The 24,805-nt window shown below is 39.6% G+C and overlaps 1 protein-coding gene across 1 annotated transcript in view; it reads right to left on the minus strand.

Moving 5' to 3' along the window:
* LOC122804723 (dipeptidyl peptidase 4-like) overlaps nt 1-24,805 on the minus strand; it is a 1,230,541-nt gene that overhangs the window by 976,926 nt on the left and 228,810 nt on the right. The gene's annotated exons all lie outside the window — the stretch shown is intronic.

Below are 24,805 nucleotides of genomic sequence, written 5' to 3' on the forward strand. Positions count from 1 at the left end.
TCTACCCCTGTTCCACAGTATGTTGTCCTGCATACTAATGCTTTGTTGTACGATATGCTGCACCTCTTGCAGCAGTCTACCACTGTTCCACAGTATGTTGTCCTGCATACTAATGCTTTGTTGTATGATATGCTGCACCTCTTGCAGCAGTCTACCACTGTTCCACAGTATGTTGTCCTGCGTACTAATGCTTTGTTGTACGATATGCTGCACCTCTTGCAGCAGTCTACCACTGTTCCACAGTATGTTGTCCTGCACTAATGCTTTGTTGTATGATATGCTGCACCTCTTGCAGCAGTCTACCACTGTTCCACAGTATGTTGTCCCTGCGTACTAATGCTTTGTTGTATGATATGCTGCACCTCTTGCAGCAGTCTACCACTGTTCCACAGTATGTTGTCCTGCATACTAATGCTTTGTTGTATGATATGCTGCACCTCTTGCAGCAGTCTACCACTGTTCCACAGTATGTTGTCCTGCGTACTAATGCTTTGTTGTATCATATGCTGCACCTCTTGCAGCAGTCTACCACTGTTCCACAGTATGTTGTCCTGCGTACTAATGCTTTGTTGTATGATATGCTGCACCTCTTGCAGCAGTCTACCACTGTTCCACAGTATGTTGTCCTGCATATTAATGCTTTGTTGTATGATATGCTGCACCTCTTGCAGCAGTCTACCACTGTTCCACAGTATGTTGTCCTGCGTACTAATGCTTTGTTGTATGATATGCTGCACCTCTTGCAGCAGTCTACCACTGTTCCACAGTATGTTGTCCTGCATACTAATGCTTTGTTGTATGATATGCTGCACCTCTTGCAGCAGTCTACCACTGTTACACAGTATGTTGTCCTGCGTACTAATGCTTTGTTGTATGATATGCTGCACCTCTTGCAGCAGTCTACCACTGTTCCACAGTATGTTGTCCTGCGTACTAATGCTTTGTTGTATGATATGCTGCACCTCTTGCAGCAGTCTACCACTGTTCCACAGTATGTTGCCCTGCATACTAATGCTTTGTTGTACGATATGCTGCACCTCTTGCAGCAGTCTACCCTGTTCCACAGTATGTTGTCCTGTGTACTAATGCTTTGTTGTACGATATGCTGCACCTCTTGCAGCAGTCTACCACTGTTCCACAGTATGTTGTTCTGCATACTAATGCTTTGTTGTATGATATGCTGCACCTCTTGCAGCAGTCTACCACTGTTCCACAGTATGTTGTCCTGCGTACTAATGCTTTGTTGTACGATATGCTGCACCTCCTGCAGCAGTCTACCACTGTTCCACAGTATGTTGTCCTGCATACTAATGCTTTGTTGTACGATATGCTGCACCTCTTGCAGCAGTCTACCCCTGTTCCACAGTATGTTGTCCTGCATACTAACGCTTTGTTGTACGATATGCTGCACCTCTTGCAGCAGTCTACACCTGTTCCACAGTATGCTGTCCTGCATACTAATGCTTTGTTGTACGATATACTGCACCTCTTGCAGCAGTCTACCACTGTTCCACAGTATGTTGTCCTGCATACTAATGCTTTGTTGTACGATATGCTGCACCTCTTGCAGCAGTCTACCACTGTTCCACAGTATGTTGTCCTGAGTACTAATGCTTTGTTGTACGATATACTGCACCTCTTGCAGCAGTCTACCACTGTTCCACAGTATGTTGCCCTGCATACTAATGCTTTGTTGTACGATATGCTGCACCTCTTGCAGCAGTCTACCCTGTTCCACAGTATGTTGTCCTGCGTACTAATGCTTTGTTGTATGATATGCTGCACCTCTTGCAGCAGTCTACCACTGTTCCACAGTATGTTGTCCTGCGTACTAATGCTTTGTTGTATGATATGCTGCACCTCTTGCAGTAGTCTACCACTGTTCCACAGTATGTTGCCCTGCATACTAATGCTTTGTTGTACGATATACTGCACCTCTTGCAGCAGTCTACCACTGTTCCACAGTATGTTGTCCTGCGTACTAATGCTTTGTTGTATGATATGCTGCACCTCTTGCAGCAGTCTACCACTGTTCCACAGTATGTTGTCCTGCGTACTAATGCTTTGTTGTATGATATGCTGCACCTCTTGCAGCAGTCTACCACTGTTCCACAGTATGTTGTCCTGCGTACTAATGCTTTGTTGTATGATATGCTGCACCTCTTGCAGCAGTCTACCACTGTTCCACAGTATGTTGTCCTGCATACTAATGCTTTGTTGTATGATATGCTGCACCTCTTGCAGCAGTCTACCACTGTTCCACAGTATGTTGTCCTGCATACTAATGCTTTGTTGTGCAATATGCTGCATCTCTTGCAGCAGTCTACCACTGTTCCACAGTATGTTGTCCTGCATACTAATGCTTTGTTGTATGATATGCTGCACCTCTTGCAGCAGTCTACCACTGTTCCACAGTATGTTGTCCTGCATACTAATGCTTTGTTGTATGATATGCTGCACCTCTTGCAGCAGTCTACCACTGTTCCACAGTATGTTGTCCTGCATACTAATGCTTTGTTGTGCAATATGCTGCATCTCTTGCAGCAGTCTACCACTGTTCCACAGTATGTTGTCCTGCGTACTAATGCTTTGTTGTATGATATGCTGCACCTCTTGCAGCAGTCTACCACTGTTCCACAGTATGTTGTCCTGCGTACTAATGCTTTGTTGTACGATATGCTGCACCTCTTGCAGCAGTCTACCACTGTTCCACAGTATGTTGCCCTGCATACTAATGCTTTGTTGTACGATATGCTGCACCTCTTGCAGCAGTCTACCACTGTTCCACAGTATGTTGTCCTGTGTACTAATGCTTTGTTGGACAATATGCTGCACCTCTTGCAGCAGTCTACCCTGTTCCACAGTATGTTGTCCTGCGTACTAATGCTTTGTTGTATGATATGCTGCACCTCTTGCAGCAGTCTACCACTGTTCCACAGTATGTTGTCCCGCGACTAATGCTTTGTTGTATAATATGCTGCACCTCTTGCAGCAGTCTACCACTGTTCCACAGTATGTTGTCCTGCATACTAATGCTTTGTTGTATGATATGCTGCACCTCTTGCAGCAGTCTACCCCTGTTCCACAGTATGTTGTCCTGCATACTAACGCTTTGTTGTACGATATGCTGCACCTCTTGCAGCAGTCTACCCTGTTCCACAGTATGTTGTCCTGCGTACTAATGCTTTGTTGTATGATATGCTGCACCTCTTGCAGCAGTCTACCACTGTTCCACAGTATGTTGTCCTGCGTACTAATGCTTTGTTGTATGATATGCTGCACCTCTTGCAGCAGTCTACCCCTGTTCCACAGTATGTTGTCCTGAGTACTAATGCTTTGTTGTACGATATACTGCACCTCTTGCAGCAGTCTACCACTGTTCCACAGTATGTTGCCCTGCATACTAATGCTTTGTTGTACGATATGCTGCACCTCTTGCAGCAGTCTACCCTGTTCCACAGTATGTTGTCCTGCGTACTAATGCTTTGTTGTATGATATGCTGCACCTCTTGCAGCAGTCTACCACTGTTCCACAGTATGTTGTCCTGCGTACTAATGCTTTGTTGTACGATATGCTGCACCTCCTGCAGCAGTCTACCCCTGTTCCACAGTATGTTGTCCTGCGTACTAATGCTTTGTTGTACGATATGCTGCACCTCTTGCAGCAGTCTACCCTGTTCCACAGTATGTTGTCCTGCGTACTAATGCTTTGTTGTACGATATGCTGCACCTCTTGCAGCAGTCTACCACTGTTCCACAGTATGTTGTCCTGCATACTAATGCTTTGTTGTATGATATGCTGCACCTCTTGCAGCAGTCTACCACTGTTCCACAGTATGTTGTCCTGCGTACTAATGCTTTGTTGTATGATATGCTGCACCTCTTGCAGCAGTCTACCACTGTTCCACAGTATGTTGTCCTGCGTACTAATGCTTTGTTGTATGATATGCTGCACCTCTTGCAGCAGTCTACCACTGTTCCACAGTATGTTGTCCTGCATACTAATGCTTTGTTGTATGATATGCTGCACCTCTTGCAGCAGTCTACCACTGTTCCACAGTATGTTGTCCTGCATACTAATGCTTTGTTGTGCAATATGCTGCATCTCTTGCAGCAGTCTACCACTGTTCCACAGTATGTTGTCCTGCATACTAATGCTTTGTTGTATGATATGCTGCACCTCTTGCAGCAGTCTACCACTGTTCCACAGTATGTTGTCCTGCATACTAATGCTTTGTTGTATGATATGCTGCACCTCTTGCAGCAGTCTACCACTGTTCCACAGTATGTTGTCCTGCATACTAATGCTTTGTTGTGCAATATGCTGCATCTCTTGCAGCAGTCTACCACTGTTCCACAGTATGTTGTCCTGCGTACTAATGCTTTGTTGTATGATATGCTGCACCTCTTGCAGCAGTCTACCACTGTTCCACAGTATGTTGTCCTGCGTACTAATGCTTTGTTATGCGATATGCTGCACCTCTTGCAGCAGTCTACCACTGTTCCACAGTATGTTGCCCTGCATACTAATGCTTTGTTGTACGATATGCTGCACCTCTTGCAGCAGTCTACCACTGTTCCACAGTATGTTGTCCTGTGTACTAATGCTTTGTTGGACAATATGCTGCACCTCTTGCAGCAGTCTACCCTGTTCCACAGTATGTTGTCCTGCGTACTAATGCTTTGTTGTATGATATGCTGCACCTCTTGCAGCAGTCTACCACTGTTCCACAGTATGTTGTCCTGCATACTAATGCTTTGTTGTATGATATGCTGCACCTCTTGCAGCAGTCTACCACTGTTCCACAGTATGTTGTCCTGCGTACTAATGCTTTGTTGTATGATATGCTGCACCTCTTGCAGCAGTCTACCCCTGTTCCACAGTATGTTGTCCTGCATACTAACGCTTTGTTGTACGATATGCTGCACCTCTTGCAGCAGTCTACCCCTGTTCCACAGTATGTTGTCCTGCGTACTAATGCTTTGTTGTACGATATGCTGCACCTCTTGCAGCAGTCTACCACTGTTCCACAGTATGTTGTCCTGCGTACTAATGCTTTGTTGTACGATATGCTGCACCTCTTGCAGCAGTCTACCACTGTTCCACAGTATGTTGTCCTGCGTACTAATGCTTTGTTGTATGATATGCTGCACCTCTTGCAGCAGTCTACCCCTGTTCCACAGTATGTTGTCCTGAGTACTAATGCTTTGTTGTACGATATACTGCACCTCTTGCAGCAGTCTACCACTGTTCCACAGTATGTTGCCCTGCATACTAATGCTTTGTTGTACGATATGCTGCACCTCTTGCAGCAGTCTACCCTGTTCCACAGTATGTTGTCCTGCGTAGTAATGCTTTGTTGTATGATATGCTGCACCTCTTGCAGCAGTCTACCACTGTTCCACAGTATGTTGTCCTGCGTACTAATGCTTTGTTGTACGATATGCTGCACCTCCTGCAGCAGTCTACCCCTGTTCCACAGTATGTTGTCCTGCGTACTAATGCTTTGTTGTACGATATGCTGCACCTCTTGCAGCAGTCTACCCTGTTCCACAGTATGTTGTCCTGCATACTAATGCTTTGTTGTATGATATGCTGCACCTCTTGCAGCAGTCTACCACTGTTCCACAGTATGTTGTCCTGCGTACTAATGCTTTGTTGTATGATATGCTGCACCTCTTGCAGCAGTCTACCACTGTTCCACAGTATGTTGTCCTGCATACTAATGCTTTGTTGTATGATATGCTGCACCTCTTGCAGCAGTCTACCACTGTTCCACAGTATGTTGTCCTGCGTACTAATGCTTTGTTGTATGATATGCTGCACCTCTTGCAGCAGTCTACCACTGTTCCACAGTATGTTGTCCTGCGTACTAATGCTTTGTTGTATGATATGCTGCACCTCTTGCAGCAGTCTACCACTGTTCCACAGTATGTTGTCCTGCGTACTAATGCTTTGTTGTACGTTTTCTTACTTTTTTTGGTACTACACTCCTTAATTGGGATGCTGCTCCTCTTGTTATATGTACCACCTGCCATCTCCATTAGACAGGTGTAGCCATATAGGAGATAAGGACAGTTGTCAAAATGTTATAAGGATAGCAGGTCTCTAGGCTTCTGACTGCAATAACTCAAGGTAAGATGCTGCAAATACATAATACAAATAATCAATGTTGGTGAATCACATTGTTTTCTAATGGTTTGTGGGTGGGACTTGGTTTTCTTTTCTGAGTCTTTTTATATACGCTATGGCTTTTTCTTCTTCCTGGCTAGCTGCTGCTATTCTCCCCCCTGCCTCATCTGTATGCCGGTATTTGACCACCTCAGTAAACCAGCATAGCTATTCCTACTCAGTATTTTATTCAATCCAGCCCTGATCTTCTGGAATCCATTCCAGTGCTTTGTCCACATTTCATTTTTAATTTGTAAAGAAAGCTTGGTAAAATTATTGAAGGTTAACAATATAATGTTTCAGAAACTAAATGTCAATACTTACACTAGTTTCACTTACATATACTTTTTGTACATGGCATTTTTATCTAATAATGGTATGCAATACAAATTGGCTATGAAAAGAAACTAAGGTGTTAATTTGCTTTCAGTGAAACATATACTGGACTACTTGAGTAATATAACATTATAAAATCTTATTGTTCCTGGAACTGCCCATTTAAACAGTGGGTGGCAGGAATATGCATTGTGTGAATTTTACAGAAAATGTCTAGGAAGACAAATAATACCTTCCAAAAAGGTACTTATATTTATAACGGTTTAACATTAACAGCCTAGTCATTTGCATCTGGAAAAGCTGAAACCCTAAGAGTGCTCCATAACAGCAATGAGGAAGACTTCTTAAGTGCCAACAGTTTTGTTTCCAAGGATATATTTAAGGCCAGATCATCACGTACTTTATTCTTAACCTAATGATATTTTACATCAGTTAAAAATTACTTTCTTTGCAGACACATCTACAAGAAAAATTAAATGAAGTTAAATGGATAGTGAATACAAGCGTGCATTGAAAACTTAAATGCATCTTTATTTTATTTGTTAATTTTTGTCTGTTTACATTTTATGTATTTGTATATTTACTTTGTTGTATACACAGCTTAATTGGGAATTCATGAATGGCATTAGTAGAAAAGATATACATCTAAAAAGATATACATCTAAAAAGAGTATTATTATTTATTAACATTTGTTTACAGGGAAATTCTGACTTGGAACCTGCTGATTTTCAGTGCAGGCCTGGGGAGAAACACTCCAGACACATATCTTTGTAATGTGGAAGAAAACTGGAGCACCCAGAGGAAACCCACATGAATGCAGGGAGGACATGCAGACTCTGCACAGAAGGAACACCAGTTGAGAATCAAACCAGAAAACCTCTTGTTGTGAGGCGATAACGCAAACTGCTGCACCACTGTGTTGAGTAAATATACTATACATGGAACACAAACACCTGAGTATACATACACAAGCTAAATAATTAGGGTACAGAGTTCATACAAGGTTGAAGTAGTACTGGTATAAATACGTGAGTATGTACTAGGCCAATGACCACCAGGGCCTTAGTAAGCCTAGCTGCACAACCCATCCCGACTGTGTCCCTCTGGGAGATTGGCCTAATGGTTAAGGTGTTTACCTTACAGAGACAAGGTGCAGGGTTTGATTCTCACATGGGGTAACTGGCTAGGCTTAAAATGGCCTGACATGGCAAGGTAGCCTAGTACTAACCTATAAACCTATGAACCTATGTATCATGAGTGTTTATTAACAGGTGGCATGTTAGGATGTTTCTGAAGGTAATGCAGGACACCTTAGCTTGGGCATAGTTACTATCTGCCTCTATCAGAGACATGGGAGCCTGACTTGGGGGAGGGGATTTCAAATTTCCCATACATTGGTCAAAGTTACACATAAATAGAGTTAGGGCTGGAGTATGGAGTCTGCTTCACTTGGATGGGGAGCCTGTTCCAGAGCATGGGCATCCCCTGAGACATATATCTGTCTTGCCAGCATGTCCAATTTATGTTGCAAACAAAATTTAAATCCTTGGATCTAGTGGTTCTGATGCTGTTCATTCTGTGGATGTGCAAATGGTCAATCAGAGCTGGATCTGAAGATGCCTTGACAGTCAGGCTTAGATTACTTCTCAGTTACCTATAGCAGACAAACTATACAGATAGAGCTTTAAGGTGATCCTTATAGAACAGTATGCTTATACCCTAGATTCTACTGTTATGGAACATTTGTGGGCAATCCAATTGATGCATATGTCTGGTCAGATACATAAAAAAGCAGGAATGATACTTATGGGTCTGATAAAGTGGGACTATGACTTACTTGGACCTGGATGTCAGGAACTTACCTATAAATTAGGCAACACAGAATGATTTCTTATTACCTAGGCCAGATGTTGGTCAAAGTCCAGGTGACTGTCTCTGTATTTTCCCAGATATCTGACTACTTGGTCAACTCTTAGGGGTGTCTTATTGCTGGAGTAATTAGTCTGGGAGACCATTTTTCCAAAAGGAACTACAATGCATTTCTTGGCATTGAGTGTTAATCTGTGACCTTGGCACACCAGGTATGTGTTAGACCCTCTTGAAAGATATTTGTGTCATTGGGGGGTACTCAGTGACAGTACCCAATCTGCAGTCATCTGTAGAGTTGGTCAGCCAAAGACCCTTAACATTAGCCTTTACCTCTGAGATGTAGATACCAAACAGAAGTAGTCCTAACACGGAGCCCTGTCATACTCTGCTGGTGACTGGTCACTTAATAGAGGTGGTATTGCCAATCCTGACTTCCTGGATCTTCTCTATGAGTCAGCTGAAACTCCAGTGAGTTATGTAGGGGTTTATGCCCAATTCAGTGAGTTTGTCAACTATACTTAAGTGAGGAGTTGTATCAAATGCCTTAGCCAGGCCCGGGTAGGCAGTATGTACCTTTTTGCCCTCATCCATTGCCTTGGTGTCCTTCTTGAAGAAGTCCACTATATCTAGTAGGGTTGACCTTCCCTTGACAAAGCTAGACTTGTTTTGGTCCAGTGTCGGAAGGTTGCCTGTGTCTTTGTTGATCATTTCCATGATAGTTTGTTCCATAATTTGCATATGAGACTAGTCAGACTAATGGGTCTGTAGTCTCTGCACGTTTTTGGTCTACCCTTGCGAAGTGGGATAACTGTTGCACTCGTCCATTCTTGTAGTACAAAGACCGTTTTGAAACTATAGTTCAAAAGTGACTCAAGTGGTGGTGATAGGTCACATTGCAAGTTATTTAGGTTCATATGCTCATAGGATATGAATACCTGGCTAACAAACAATAAGGGTCTTTATAAGCCTAGCCATACAACCTAACCCAGATTGTCCCTGCTTGGACACATGTATGGTGGGGTATGTTAGTAAGAAGGTTGCTAATGGTTATGTGAGGGAGTTTGTAGTTGGGGTTTAATTTTATTACTGTCAACCTCTGTCCATCAGAGACACGGAGGCAAGACCAAGGGTAAGTTTGTGAATTCCCATCAAATGATCAAAGTTTTGTTTGAAGAGAGTCAGCCAACAATCCAGTGAGTTATGCAGAGATTTATGCCTAGTTCTGAGAGTTTGTCAATAATACATGAGTGGGGTGTTGTACAAAATGCCTTGGCTAGGTCAAGATGGGCAGTAAGCACCATTATCCCCTCATCCATAGCCTTGGTGACTCTATTGAAGAAGTCTACCAGGTTAAACAGGCAACACCTTCCCTTAACAAATCCAAAGCAGCCAGAGTCTAGTGTCTATAGGTTGCCGATGTACTTATTGATCAGTTCCGTGATAATTTGTTCCATGATTTTGCATTTTAGATTTGTCAGACTGATGGATCTGTAGTTGCTGGGGTCAGTTGATGGTCCACCCTTAAAAGAGGGATACTGCTGCTGCCCTCCATTCACCTGGCATGTAATCTGTTTAGGGCTGTAGCTGAAGAGTGCCTCAAGTGTCCTGCTAGGTCATGTTTTAGGTTATTTAAGAGGAAAACAGTGATGATTTTGGGGCCCAGTGTAGCAGTGTTTTGGCTTTGAGAGCTGCCAAGACCTGCTCCCCATACCTCTCAACTTCTTAGAACATAAATTCTGCACATAGCCATAAATAATGGAGGGAAAGGGGCCAAAGATAGTGGCAATCTTTAAATATTGCTGTTATCAACTCAGAAAGTTCATAGAATAACAGGTTTTCTATTAGCATGGATTTTCTGAAAGGTATGAAGTCTGAAATTGAAATGTCTTTCATTATTTTCTGGTTTCAATCCTCAAGAATTTGTCAATCATTTGCCAGAAAACCAAAAATTTATGAGGAACAGACCAAAAACTGTGGCAAAAATCTGGACAGTTGAGAGGTATGCTGCTCCTTGCTGATAGGTGGTATTTGGTTTAATGGTGAGTGTGTCTAATAGGTCTAGGTATAAGCTATGGGATTCATGGGACATGGAAGATGACCTATAGCTTGCTAGGAAAGACTTTGTCTATGGTGATCTGCATGTAGATAAATTCCAGAGCATCATCCTGTTTAACCAATATAAATTTATGCTTATTACTAATATAGATTGAGATTCCTCCACCTTTTATCCCTGTCTTTGCAGCTCATAGGTTGGTACTAGGCTATTGGCCCTAGGGCCTATACAAGTCTAGCCATAACAATTCCCTGGCTATTTCTTTCCAGAATATTTACTTCCCTGGTCCCCTGTCTAGCAGGCGACTGACGTGATCCCCGGGGGTGAATTTCCTATCTCCTATCCAATCGTCAAGGTTCCTTTTGCAGAGGGCCAAAGAGGCGCTCAGCTTGACATGTATGGACAGTCTATTCTAGAGTCTGGGGAGTCTCTGGGTCAGGAATCATGGTGTTAATGTGCAGAAGACACTGAAACCTTGCACTACTGAAGTACTTTCTGTGTATTTAAATGATGTCTCGGTAATAGTATAGCTGTTGATATTCTCCAGAATGAGTAAAGCTTGTAGGGTGTGGAATTTCTTGATTAGGCTTCTGGCATTGAGCTATAACAATGTTAGGTTTTGTTGGCTTTTATTTGCTATGTCAGTAGGTCTGTCACTTTATCGTTGCCTAACAAAGGCTCTAAGGGGGGTGGATAAAGTTTCAGCAGATATTCAGAGGCCTAGTGGAAACAGGTGGAGCCCATCCTTTGCAAAGCAACGTTGTTTGTTAACCATGTCCTCCCACGCTGACAAATATTTAATCCTCTTGGAAAGACACCAGAAGCTACACCAGTTATTGAAGTCTGTCATCTTTGGTGAATGTGGCATCACTCTTGGTGAAGGTAGAATGCTGCTTAATGCAAAGCAGATACCTGCTTGAGACACATATTCAGAGAGATCAATAATGCCTCTCTTCATATATTCCAGTAAGGTATGTTTCAGGTCATCAATGCCCACATGGACTATGATAGAATCATACTGGTACCTGTATCATAGTGACTTGAGTGCATGCATAGCATGGCTCCAGATAAGAAACTAACCCTTATCGTCTCCTTGTTGAGTCAGGTGAGTGAGGCATCTGTGTGTCATACAACGAAGTCCACTATGACAGCAGGCCTGGGTAATGAGTTTGCTTACCTTAAGAGCTTTGCTATTTGGGCTCCACTGGGTCTAGGCATATGTGTGGTGTTTGGTGTTGCTTTTGGTGAGCTTTACAGACTGCCGAGGATAGGCATTGCTGTTTACAGTCTAAGGAAGTCTGAGGTTTAAGAAGATTGCCTTTTGTGCCTCAGCATAAGTTGGTCTATATGTGTGATAGATGCAGTAGTGTGTGTGTGTCTGTGTGTGCGCATGTGTGTGTGCGCGTGTGTGTGTGTTCATGACAACCTTGCTTGCATGTGAGATTGTTGCCTCCATTACAATTGTATATGTTCATCTCTCGCATGTTGTGTTTGTTTCTTTAAGGACTAAATGGTTGTCTGTGAACGTGATGAAATTGTTACATTGTCTTAGGAGGCCCTTATCTATTAAGCTGGCTATGGAGGCATTTGGAAACTGCATATCCGTGTTGCCTGGACCTATATTTGGGTGGGCTTCTAAAGGTTATTGACTGGGTTATACAGAGGTCTCCTTGGGTAGTCTCCATGGTTTAGCACTGGACTAGGTTAGATTGTCCTAAGATTTGATAGTAGTGCGCAAACTAGCTGCTCTAAGCTTGTGTTCACTCAATGGCTTTGTTTTAACCATATTAAATTACAGATTTCAGTTCTAAGGGTAGTTTTATAGATACAATTTACTATCTAGATATTTGTGCCTGTACAGGACACTGCTAATCTCTTAATATAAAAACACCAAAAAAGGTTGTAATGATACAACAAAGCAACTTAAACAAACTACCTGAATAAGGCAATTTAAAGTATTAAGGGACCTGTAATCTAAAGCAAAAACAAAACAGCCTTTTAAAATCAAAATTGGAATAGGGTGGGAGGGTTGAAGAAAAATTCAAGCTGCAAGAAGCAGACTTTCTAAAGAAGGATCCAGTCAAATTAAGTAAATATTCGAGTCCTCATACTATGTTTAGAATTTCAGAAAATTTACCTTAATGTCTCAGTGGGGGTTAGAGTAGATACAAAGAACAGGGAAGAAATGTAGCAAAGTAAACAGAAAAGCACTGGAATGGAACTTTAATCAAGTAAATGATAAGAAAAAAATAAAAGACTCTGGCAGAAAAACTGTAATATAATCACAAATTCTGGAGCACTATTCATAACACTGCCACTTCTGTAATCCCACAACAGGCTAAGGCACCAGGCTATGCAGAAATTTACCAGTACCACTTTATGCCAAAAATGCTGTAATACATGACTAAATGTGGCTCATATCTGGCAGTAGTTCACAGTTCTGCCACAATTATGAATGAAACTACAACATAAAGGCCCCAGACAGAGGTCAAAATACAACCAGCAAGGTTTTACAAGTAATTCTACTTATGGAGATAGACATGTGGTACAATCTATAAATGATACTAAAATCTTGCAGTAATACACACTCTTCCCACAACTGCAAATGAAGCTACATGACTAAGGTCCCAGAACAAACTAAAAAATGCAGAGGCAACTTTTTTGGCTAATACAGGAAATAAAGGAGAACTGAACAAAAAATACCAAGCAGTTCAATTATAGTACAACTTAAAATATTTAGCAGAATTCAAATATTTTTTTCTTCCCGTTTGATGAAAAGCTTGTTTCTCACACTTTGGGGCTTTGCACATCTCTCAGAGTCTTGAATAAAAGACTGTATAAAAACTTAATTTTGAATTAATAATAACTGGTTTACTACTTCAAAAGGAAATGTTTAGTGTGAGCAAGTGATAACAATAATAAGCTATATAAAATAATTCATTATCATGTAGAGACCATAGTTCAAACTTACATCTGGGCATAGATAATAGTTATCAATATAATGATCATAACTGTTACAGAAATGTAGATGAGGTACACTGCATTTTAGGAAAATGTATCCAGAAAAACAGAAAGTTACAAGGTTGAGTCTTCAGAGTGTCTAATATAGGCTTAAATTGTAAAAACTGATTATTATTATATCAGACAGTATATGTGTACGGGTATTCAGTATTACCACTAGAATTCACTTGAAACAATTTATTTAAACAAGTATAGCATTGTAGAAACGGTAATGTTATGTTAATAAGTTGATGTACAGTAAATAATTATCAAGTGAGAAAGCACTGTACTACAGATGTAGTGTCACTTATTACTATAGTTACATCAGATGCTTTGCACATTACTAAACATATATAAATATAGACATATATATATATATATGTGTGTATATATATATATATATATATATATATATATATATATATATATATATATATATATATATATATATATATTGTCACACTGCCAGCCCAGCTCTCGGGAATTTTGTAAATAATTCTATGTCATATGTGAATATTGATATGATTTATATAGAAGTGTGTGTAAAGTACTTTGCTAAAATATAACTACAGCATGCCCTATTGCAACAGGAAAGGAATGTACCTGCACTACTGTGACTGTTTCGATGTATATGTTTAATGGAAACTGGAACACAGGAGGTTAACTTGAAAAAAATTCAGAGAAAATAGTTGAAATTAAATTTTTTTTTTATAATTACTGGGCCATAAACAGAAGATGGTATCTCTCAGTTTCAGTACAGTAGCAGACACAATGTCTAGAGATGGAAGTTTTTTGTATTGTCTTGAAAGAGAAATAATTACTAGGTTTGAGATGTAGAAGTGTTTTATTGTTTTATGACTTCCAGGATCTGCAAACATCTGAGAGATATGTATTTTTCACAGAGAGAGGCTAAATTCTGTTAGTTTCTGACAATGAGGGTTTAGCTTGGGAACTGAAAGTCAGGTGACAATAAATGATGTCATCCAAGCTAACCCAGCAGTTGTTGTTGTGTCTTTCGGCGTTTCCCGGTTAGGGGTTGCCACAGCAGAACTCTGATCCGCTAATGATTGGCAATAGATTTTTACGTGCCGAGTTTGCCAGCCCTGACGCACAACCTTCAGTGAAGGTACGCCCATTCACGCATGTCTCCACACAGAAGATGCTCTAGCTGAGAATTGAACAGGACGCCTTACTGTGAGGTGACAACGTTACCGCTGCACCACCACCGCTAAGCTAACCCAGCAGTAATATGTGATATTAATTTAAGAACTCTCTCAGAGAGAGACTGAGCATTTTGTATCTGTCTTTTGACCTGATGACAACATCCACTCATCATCACCTTCTGCACTTGCCTTGCTATAAGTAAGTTTTTAGGACATAGTAACTCTTTTAGATTCAGATAGGAATATAGTACAGTGTAACTTAGATGTTTTCTTTATTTATTTGTGACTGTCCTGCAATGTTGTTTTAAATATTTCCTGTGATTTTGAACTCTGATGTAAGTGATTACTTGCTGACTATTGTCTTTATCATTTACTATTAAACATATTTAAATCTTTCAATTGTGGCTTGTCTGTTTAGAGATATTTAAGCTCTTAGCATACTTGCATATGCATATGGTGACACTGTATATGCCACCCGTAAATAGCCTTGCTTTTGGTCAGACTACCACTTGGATTAATAGTAATAGATTCATAGATTCATAGATTAGTACTAAGCTATCTGCCCTTGTGAGCCATTTTAAGCTTAGCCAATTATCCCTTGTGAGACTCAAACCCTGCACCTTGTGCTTGTAAGGCAAACACCTTAACCATTAGGCCACCCTCCCAACCCCATAATATTACACAGTCGGATTGGACACCCTTTTTAAGGGCCTTAAAGTAGCTGATAAGAGTGTCTAGTGGCACCTGAAACTACCTTATACTCTGGGCAGAAGGGGGCATAGCTAGCAAACCTGTGCCAGCCTTTCCCAGGTGTGTATGTGTATTTGCATATAAATCAAACCTCAAAGTGTGTGTGTGTGTGTGTGTGTGTGTGTGTGTGTGTGTGTGTGTGTGTGTGTGTGTGTGTGTGTGTGTGTTCTGGAGGTTTTGGCTTAGCCACTTAGCTGAGATCTCAACCCAACAGCTTTCCCAATGGGGAGTCTTACTGGGGATCTGGGGAAAGAGGAAGAAACCAGCCCCAGACTGCTTGTGATCTCTGTATGCAGTTAAGGGAAATTGCAGTTTAATTTACTGTGTGTGTACTTGTCATTTTCCCAGTGTATACATCCCCCAGTGGTGAGGATTGAGGCTTCTTGATTACTGGGCCAGTGCTGAGGCATCACATATATATTCATAGATACTTACAATTCAAAAGAGTGAATGATCACATTTTTTCATGCTGTAAAAAAAAACCTCATGTGAGAGTATGTTCTGAATGGAGTCTATCCTAGCAATCTTCTGAATGGGATCACAGTACAACAGAGTAAGGGAATTTGCTCTTACCTTGCTGTTGTGTGATCTCAAAGTTAGTATATATAATTACCAATGGTTGTGTTCCCCTCCAAAAAAATAGAAAATAAAAATTGTTTGTTTTTTTGTGTTGACTGACACGAGCATTGGTTCTGAAGTCTTTAGAGGGTTGTTAATATGAGTATTCAATATATATATATATATATATATATATATATATATATATATATATATATATATATATTGTGTGTATGGGTCCACATCTAAATCTTAAAAGCTCATAATCTCGAAATTCAAAATAATGAGTCTAAAATCTTGATCGCACTTTACTATTCTAAGGTGAGTTATGTTGTAGTATAGCAAATTAAAAGGGAACACAACTAAGGTTACAACAGGCAGTCATGAAGCATGTAATGGTATGTTTGCATTTTCTTCTGTGGAGTGCGATCTCGGAGTTGATATATTTAAGTAGCAGGGGTTGTGGGGGGATTGCCCCCCTGCTTATAGTTGGAGAAGAGTAATATATTTTGTTATATAGTTGTGCTAGAATATTGTTAAGTGCTGGTATCCTGTAGTTTTTTTCGATATTATGAAAATTGGTATTTTGAGTTTTCAGTATTTTGAGCTTTCAAGATTCAGTATTTTTAATTTCAGGATTATGAGCTTTCAAGATTTATAAGTGGATATATATATATATATATATATATATATATATATATATATATATATATATATATACATGGGTCTATTTGAAAACACTAAGTCCCACATTACTGAATTTGACAAGACAGAGACGACATTGCCGAAACCACAAAACAAGGAACACTTGGAACACTGATAAGGAACTCCAGAAAAGTAACATTTGACCAACACCACAAAAAATACAGACAGAAGCCAATTAAACCCACCGATGTGGGCGGCTTCGCCCCCACAATCCCCCCATCTCCCCTACCTAAATATGTCAACTCCAACATCGCACTACAATGGGGAAAGAGCAAAGGTCACCATGATGGTTCTTTTCGCACAGTAAATTCCAGTGTTCCAAGTGTTGTTCATGTAAGGTTTCAGCAATGTCGTCTTGGTCTTGTCAGATTTGGTAATGTGGGAATGTGGGATTTCAGTCTTTACAAGTAGGCCCATATATATATATATATATATATATATATATATATATATATACATGTGTGTGTGTGTGTATGTGTGTCTATATGTATATGTAAATGTATATTGTTTTCCACAAAAATAAAAAAATAAGAGAATGAAAGTTTCCAAAAGTATGAAAGACAAAAGATTTACAATTTACTGCAGTTGTTGGGGTATAATAGGTTAATAGATTCATACTAGGCTAACTGCCCTTGCGAGCCATTTTAAGCCTAGCCAGTTATCCCTTGTGAGACTCAAACCCTGCACCTTGTGTTTGTAAGGCAAACACCTTAACCATTAGGCCAACCTCCCAACCCTCAAATTTTAGATCACAGTATTTCTTATATTTACGTTATGAAAGTTATTAAGAATATATAAACATTAGTAAAGAGATAAAAATAAGAACAAAATTGTTGGCTACAGACTTTAAATGCATTCAATTAATGTTCACAAAGCATTAATCATTGAGTACTATTCCATTTTATTTCCTTTTATGATTAAAGTTTAAGGAAGAGAAATATCAGTCACACATTGCCCATTGATTGTAGAAAGATTTCAGATCAAGCAAGGTTTCTTGTACAGAAAGATTACATATTAGAGACTACATGGAGATGAAAATAAGAAAAAAACACAATTTCAGTAGAAGTTTTGGTAAGAATTACAAAAATTGCTTTCCTAATAATTTACTTTTTCTGTGTAGCAAGGCTATCTTTCAACTGGAAAATGGCAAATAAAAAGTGTCTAACTTGCCTTATGAAAGACTAATTTTTTAAGTGTCTGCAATGTTTCATCAATACTAGGCCTACACATAGTATTTCCTATGTACATAATCTTATTTTTTGATATATTTCCCAAAATCTGATTGAAAAGTGCCTTCTGTGAAATGGTGTGAAGTAATGTATATGTTACTACATCGTCAATAAAATATTTTTATTATAACAAAGACCGAGATAAATGTTTAATTGTTATGAATCCTAACACATAGCGTACATTTTATGTAGTATTAATACTGGGACAAGATGATTCATGAACTCCATCTGCAAATACCATCAGAATAAGAGAATTGTATGTCTGTTCACTACAGGGGATCATGAATCCTAACTGAAGACATTTTCCTTGAATGCTGGGTTATGGACTGAAACTGATCTTGCTGAATTTACTATTAGCAATATAGGAAAATGTTAATTCTAGGACAAAACATTTTCTGAAAGAGACCAAGGCATACTGTTTCCTCAACAAACTCTGTACTTAAAGATATACAATCAGAAAGAAGAAAACTCTTTGGCTGACAATCAATATTCCCTCACCCCCAAGGCTGCACAACATTGTTCAAGTATTTTAGTGGGAATGCGAGAAGCATAACCTTTACAGTTGGTGTGCAGGGAGTTTGTACCATTCAAAAATGCTTTCTGTTGTATACAGTACATTCCATGTTTTATGCACCAAAATTATCAGCCTTTATTTATTGTATGTCACATACTTTACTGACACAGAAGGTGCTGGTTTTTAGAATATCTAAGTTTACTACCTGAGAGTTTTGCACATTTTTTAGTATTCTGTCAGTTGCTGTAGGCATTTTGTGATTCATTTTGAAACATTCAGAGAAAGATGATAGAAGAAAGCATACAAGTGTTGTGTGTTATATCAATATTAACTGCCTGAAAGTTTTGAGCAATGAGCTGGCATAGGCATTTTGGAATTTGGTGAAGATGTATTGATGAATATGTCATGATTTTACAGTATAACATTAAAAAAATGAATACGTGTATTACATAATGTTATACTTTAAAAGGTGCAGCTCTTCTAGAGAAGGGGAGGGTCTCGTAGAAATGACCTAGTTGTTTTCTAAATTTTATGATCTTAGCAATGCAGCAGTTCCTCTCATGTTTCATATTCCGCGCAGATTTTTTCTGAGGTTTGTGCTTCAGGGAAAGAACCAGACACACCTCATGTCACTCATTTTATATCCCCACACTAATAACTGCACTATTCACTATAATGGATATATCACACTGATAAGCTGTCTTGCACAATGTGTGTGTGTTCGTGTTAATTTTTCTGCATGCATGCAAAATAGCTGTATAATGCAATCTAATTAAAAATGTGATCACATAAATCACATGCAGATGTGGCATTTCAGAGCAATTTAATAGTTCAGTAATGGTATAGTACACCCAGTGAGAGTGGCAGGGGATTTCCCTGACCAATAAACATCAAGTTGAAGGATGGGAGGGGGGTTTATCTGAGGTCATGATCATTAACTACATAAACATGGAGGTGTGTAAGTGCCCTTGAATATAATGCATATAACGTTACACATTTAACCTTTAAAAGATGATGGGACCATAGACTGTCACTATTATTGTATATTACGTGGCAAAATATATTGCCTGGTCTCACAATGTATTCTGATTTGCAAGGACAGATAGATGAAGTCATCCTTGTGTCAGCAGGAAAACTAGTAATTGTGTTAATTGTGTAGCTGTTTGATAGAATACAAACATAAAAAGCAAAAAACACACACTATGCCAAAGGTTGCTCACAACACACAATAGATTCCAAATAACAAGCCAAAATGTGAGCACACCAACCAAGCTGAGCAGAGAGAAATAAAGCGTTATCTTGCAAAACTTGATTTTTAATGGCTTTATTGTAGAAGGATGAGCTTTTTCATGGGGCTACCACTTCTTTAGATCCAAATAAAACTAACAGCTTAAGAAACAGGCAATATACATATATATATATATATATATATATATATATATATATATATATATATATATACATATTAAAATCACATTACTAAAATCAACAAATCAGAATCAACGTCTCTTAATTAATGCTGGCTTCAGTTAAATACTTGCATTCAGGCCCACATCTCTATGGGCTTGTAGTGCTATTATCCATTTTACTTCTAGATTCTCTAAATAATTATTCACATCACCCCTTCTCCTGCCAGTTCTAACTTTCTAGAGAACTCTAAAATAAAAAACACTGTGTCCTGTAGTTTCTGCAACTGAACAATAAAGCAACATGCTTTGCATTTTCCATAGGGAAATGTTCCTGCTCTCAGTAAGGGTTCTGCTTCCAAATTTGTAGGGCCATAAGTACAATATTTTTTTTAAGCTCATGTTGTTCCTAAAAATAAAATCGGGGTCTTGTCCAACAACCTTTCTAATACATAGGCCAGTTCTTCCTATATCACAAAACTGATATACATTGCTAGCATAGGTGAAAAGCATATGAGCTTAAAAAGAATGTTGTGTTATAGCCCTACAAATTTGGAAGCAGAACCCTTACTGAGAGCAGGAATGTTTCCCTGTGGGAAATGCAAACCATGTTCCTTTATTGTTCAAGTCCAAACATTTGTTCGCCCTATCACTGAAATTAAATTTATTCCTAGATTATCAGCTACATGTAATAGCAACTTCTTAGTGTATTTGGCAATCTGCCCACAATGGCATTGCTGTTATGTAGGAACAACAACACATCAGCTTAAAGACAGGGTTTTAGAACATCTTAGCAATATAAGCAATAAGTACACACAACTGCTTTGGCTGCACATTTTTTGATAGAATACAAAGTCAAGATAAGCATTTGCTGTTTTTTTTCTTCTATTCCTGCTGGTGTTTTCACTGGATTCTGCCTTATACTTTTTTCAGAATTTGTTGCTCTTTTAGACTGTCTTTTTAACTTTCTAGAGGTTATTTTGTGAGTGTTTTTACTGTTTTTTTTATGTTTTTAGTCACAATAAAGTTTAGCCATTTTGTTCACAATCTTTGCTTTATCATAACTTTTTCACCCAACTACTGTAATGAGTGCACAAGCTAGTATTTACTACCAATATAAACTGTTTCCTTCTTTACTGATTTTCTGAAGTGGTCCCTCCCCAACTACTCTGTATTACCATAAGTTATCTTAATGGCAGCCCTCTAATATGGCACTTCAAGAAGCCATGCAGCTGGAATACATGGGATCCGTGTTGATCCATCAAAGGTGTTTTCGATGACCAGTTCATTGAAATCCCCTTCAGTGAACATTGAAATAATTCAATTTTTTTTTTTTTGCAGCTGCAAGCCCCCCCCCACACACACACACACACACACACACACAGAATAATGGAATATATCAACCCAGCTCTGAACTCACACAACAGTGAAGAAAAGGCAATCTCCACTTTTGTCAAATGTGGTATCACTGAACTGGCTTTTGTTTCTTTGTGTTCAATGAAATGGCATTTTTATGGATTGACATACTCCTGAATACATGTATGCTCTTAAGGGGTTATTTGTTTATTTCACGATCCCAATTCATAGTGGCTTTTAGGCACTACACAGTGAAGACTAATTTATTTGCTGTTTTGGTTCATATTTATGAAATTTTGCAGTCATCATAGTATTATGCACATAAAACTTTTTTGTATAAGCTAAGTATTTTCTGAAGAAAAATGCTATGCTATCCATTTATGCTGTACTGTCAACAGTCAGGTTGAGCAGCATTTTCCCCATGTCCTAGAAACAAATACTTACTTATAAACAAATGGCTTGTTAACTGGAGTCATTTTAGCTCAAAACTAGGAACTTAAAAACAAAATGTCTGAATCTCAGGATTCCCTAATGATTACCTTGAAGACATGCACATTTGTTATCAATATGACACATATAATTACTAAAGGGTTCACATCTAGAAATAAAGAGGTTATAGTGCCACTCTACTCGTCACTCATTATACCCATCATAGAGTACAATGTCCCATTTGGGATGTACCTCACAAGACACTTCCAACAGCTGGAAAGACCACAAAAGTACCTCATGAAGAGGATTACTGGCCTCAAACATATGTCCTATGCAGCCCGACTGAAAAAACTCTGGCTGTACTCAGTGGCATATTGCTTACTCAGAGGTGATCTCTGCCTGACTTACAAAGCCATGTCTAACTCAGAATTGGTGGACATGTTCCACCTAAAGAAATCCAAGTCACTGCGAGCCACGCACACTAGTGAGTTAAACCTTGCCCCAACAATAAATAGAACATGCTGGAGGGATATATTCCTGTCACAGAGACTCCCCATGCTTTGGAACAAAATAGCTAACTACATTAGGCAGAGCCCCTCACTAACACTCTTCAAGAGAAACCTTAACGAGTGGATGAGTAACAGAAAATACACCCCTTGGATCACTATTGGCTCTGCTTGACAGAGGCTCAGTTAATTAATCAATGGGGCGGCGAATGCCGACACACTCTGGCTAGGCTTATTAATTCCCTCGGGCAGATAGCCTAGTACCTACCTATGAACCTACGAGCCTAACACTTGGTTTCAAGAAAAACATAGCACTCCTTCTACACTAGGACACTCTGATATTCTACATTTAGGAACAGTGAGAACTGTGGTAGCATATCTGTACTTATCATGAACCCCACTATTGTGAATCTAATCTTACATGATATAATTCTAGAACTTACAGAGGTCAAAGTGTATCTCAACAAATCTGTCTAATGCATCAGTGCCAACTACAGATCCCTTGCTATGTCCCTTTGGATCACACTAAACATCTGGATCAACTTGAAAAGTTATGCAGTAAGCCAAATTCCCTTACTATGAGTGACTTTAATTACTGCACAATTAACTGACCAATGCAAACAACCACCTCTAATAATACCTAGGTTGCCTGGTCTGTAAATGCTAACTCCATTGTGTGACTTTTCCTACCATCACCATTGTGTCTTTGAATTTTGCCATTATCAACTGCTCCCTCTTCTGTACCACCTCTTCTACCCACTGAATAAATCAAACCAGCTATCTGCAACATTTGCCCTTAATACAGGGTACCTTACTCCGAAAACCCCATTTCAGTTTTATTCTAAAGCCATCTTATTGGTACATACTGATATCCTGAACAAAATGAACTGACACATCCTTCGAAACAAAAGTGTTTTATGATACCACCCCTGCTCCGTACCTCTTCAAATTCACTCCCTCATGCATTAAGGAGGATTTGCTCATCTGTCATAAGAACTGTGAAAAATTAAAAAATATGTTTGTATGGTAGAAGTCCTTTACAAACCAACTCTATACAATAAAAAATAAAAATAGAAAATTCCCTTTTCTTTACTATAGAATCCATGTAAAGGCATTAAGCCAGACCTTTAGGCATACCATCAAGGACTATAAAGCCAGTTATGATCTTAGCATATTCACTAACACCGAATACAGCATGTGACCTTCTTAACTACATTTGGAAATCTAGAGATAACCCCCAGTCTTTCTATGAAGTTATCTCAAATGTCATATCTCACTCTGACCTAGAAATCATAGCTAATATCCTCTCTTACAAATCTAGCTCTGTCTGCATGCTTCCCACCTATCTCATTGCCTGCAAATGTATTCCTTAACTGTCCCACCTGTAATACCTTACACTGAGTCACATTGGCACTTTCCAAAGCCAAATCTGTAGTTCACTGTGGACTGTGACATTATAAGTATCAAGTACCACATAGACCTTCTTTGTCTTTGTCTTTTTCGGCTGTTCCCGGTTAGGGGTCGCCAAAACGGAACTCCTGTCCGCCAATGATTAGCAGTTGATTTTTTTTATGGTGCTGAGTTGCCAGCCCGACACCCACCCTTTAGTGAAGGCATGCCCACTCATGCATGTCTTTCGGAGGCCACTCAACCGTGGGGAGGACATGCAGACTCCACACAGAAGGCACTCCAGCTGAGAATCGAACAGAACTTCTTGCTGTGAACCCCTTCTAAATCTCTTTAACCTTATCCTCTCTACAGGCTATTTACCTGAAGCTTGGAGAGCTGCCACAGTTTATCTCTTCACAAGGGTGGCCCCACAAAACATCACAGTCACTACAGGCCTAGGATTATCTGTAAAACCATGGAATGTATTATTGATGAACTTAATTAGCAAAAACAATGGCAACATCTTGACCACTCTCAATTTGGATTTGGTAACAGCATGTCATGTCTGTTCAACCTAATTGAATTCTTCGATGACACTGCCAAAGCCTTAGATGAGGGCCTGACTGCTCACGCTATCTACCTTTACCTTGGCAAGACCTTTGATACAATTCTCTAATGCATGTATTGCAGACAAACTCTTTAGTATCAGTTTTTAATTCTGATGTTGCCCACTGGATAGGAAATTGACTTACTGACAAAACTCACATCGTTGTGGTAGGATGTATCTCTTGCAGTTACAGGGATGCCACTAGAGATTTTCACGGGGCTTGTTTTCCACGGCATTTATGTCTCAGAAATGAATTCAGGCATCTGAGATTTTTGGCTAATGAAGTTTACAGATGGCCATAAATAAGGTGGAGCTGCCATCCCCTCCCCCAGCCATCATGATACCCCTATTGGCCTGGATCAGACCAACACCTGGTGTGTTTGCAGTGGTCACACTCTACATGCCAAGACGTCCGGCACAGTTACCTTCAGTAGTGCACCTGCCCACTCCTTGTATCACTTTGCTGCCCTCACTCCTCAAAACAGACTTTTTTTATTACAACCCTGGGGTCTTACTTAAAAAAATAAGCTCATTTTCACCACCATGTCTTGACTGTGTAAAGGAAGTCCTTCTGCCTTCCATGGCATATGTGGTTCGGGCATGTTATCTAGGCCAAAGGATGTGCTTCTCTATTTATACCCTTTATTAGACCCGTCACTAGATACAGTGCCACATTTGAAATATCCCTATATGAGTCTTTTGTACAACTTGAAAGGCCTCACCTAAAAAATCTCCAGTTAAGCCAATTAAGTTACTCTGACA

The sequence above is a fragment of the Protopterus annectens genome, chromosome 6.part0 (assembly GCF_019279795.1).
Source record: "Protopterus annectens isolate FY-2018-M chromosome 6.part0, PAN1.0, whole genome shotgun sequence".
Lineage (NCBI taxonomy): Eukaryota > Metazoa > Chordata > Ceratodontiformes > Protopteridae > Protopterus > Protopterus annectens.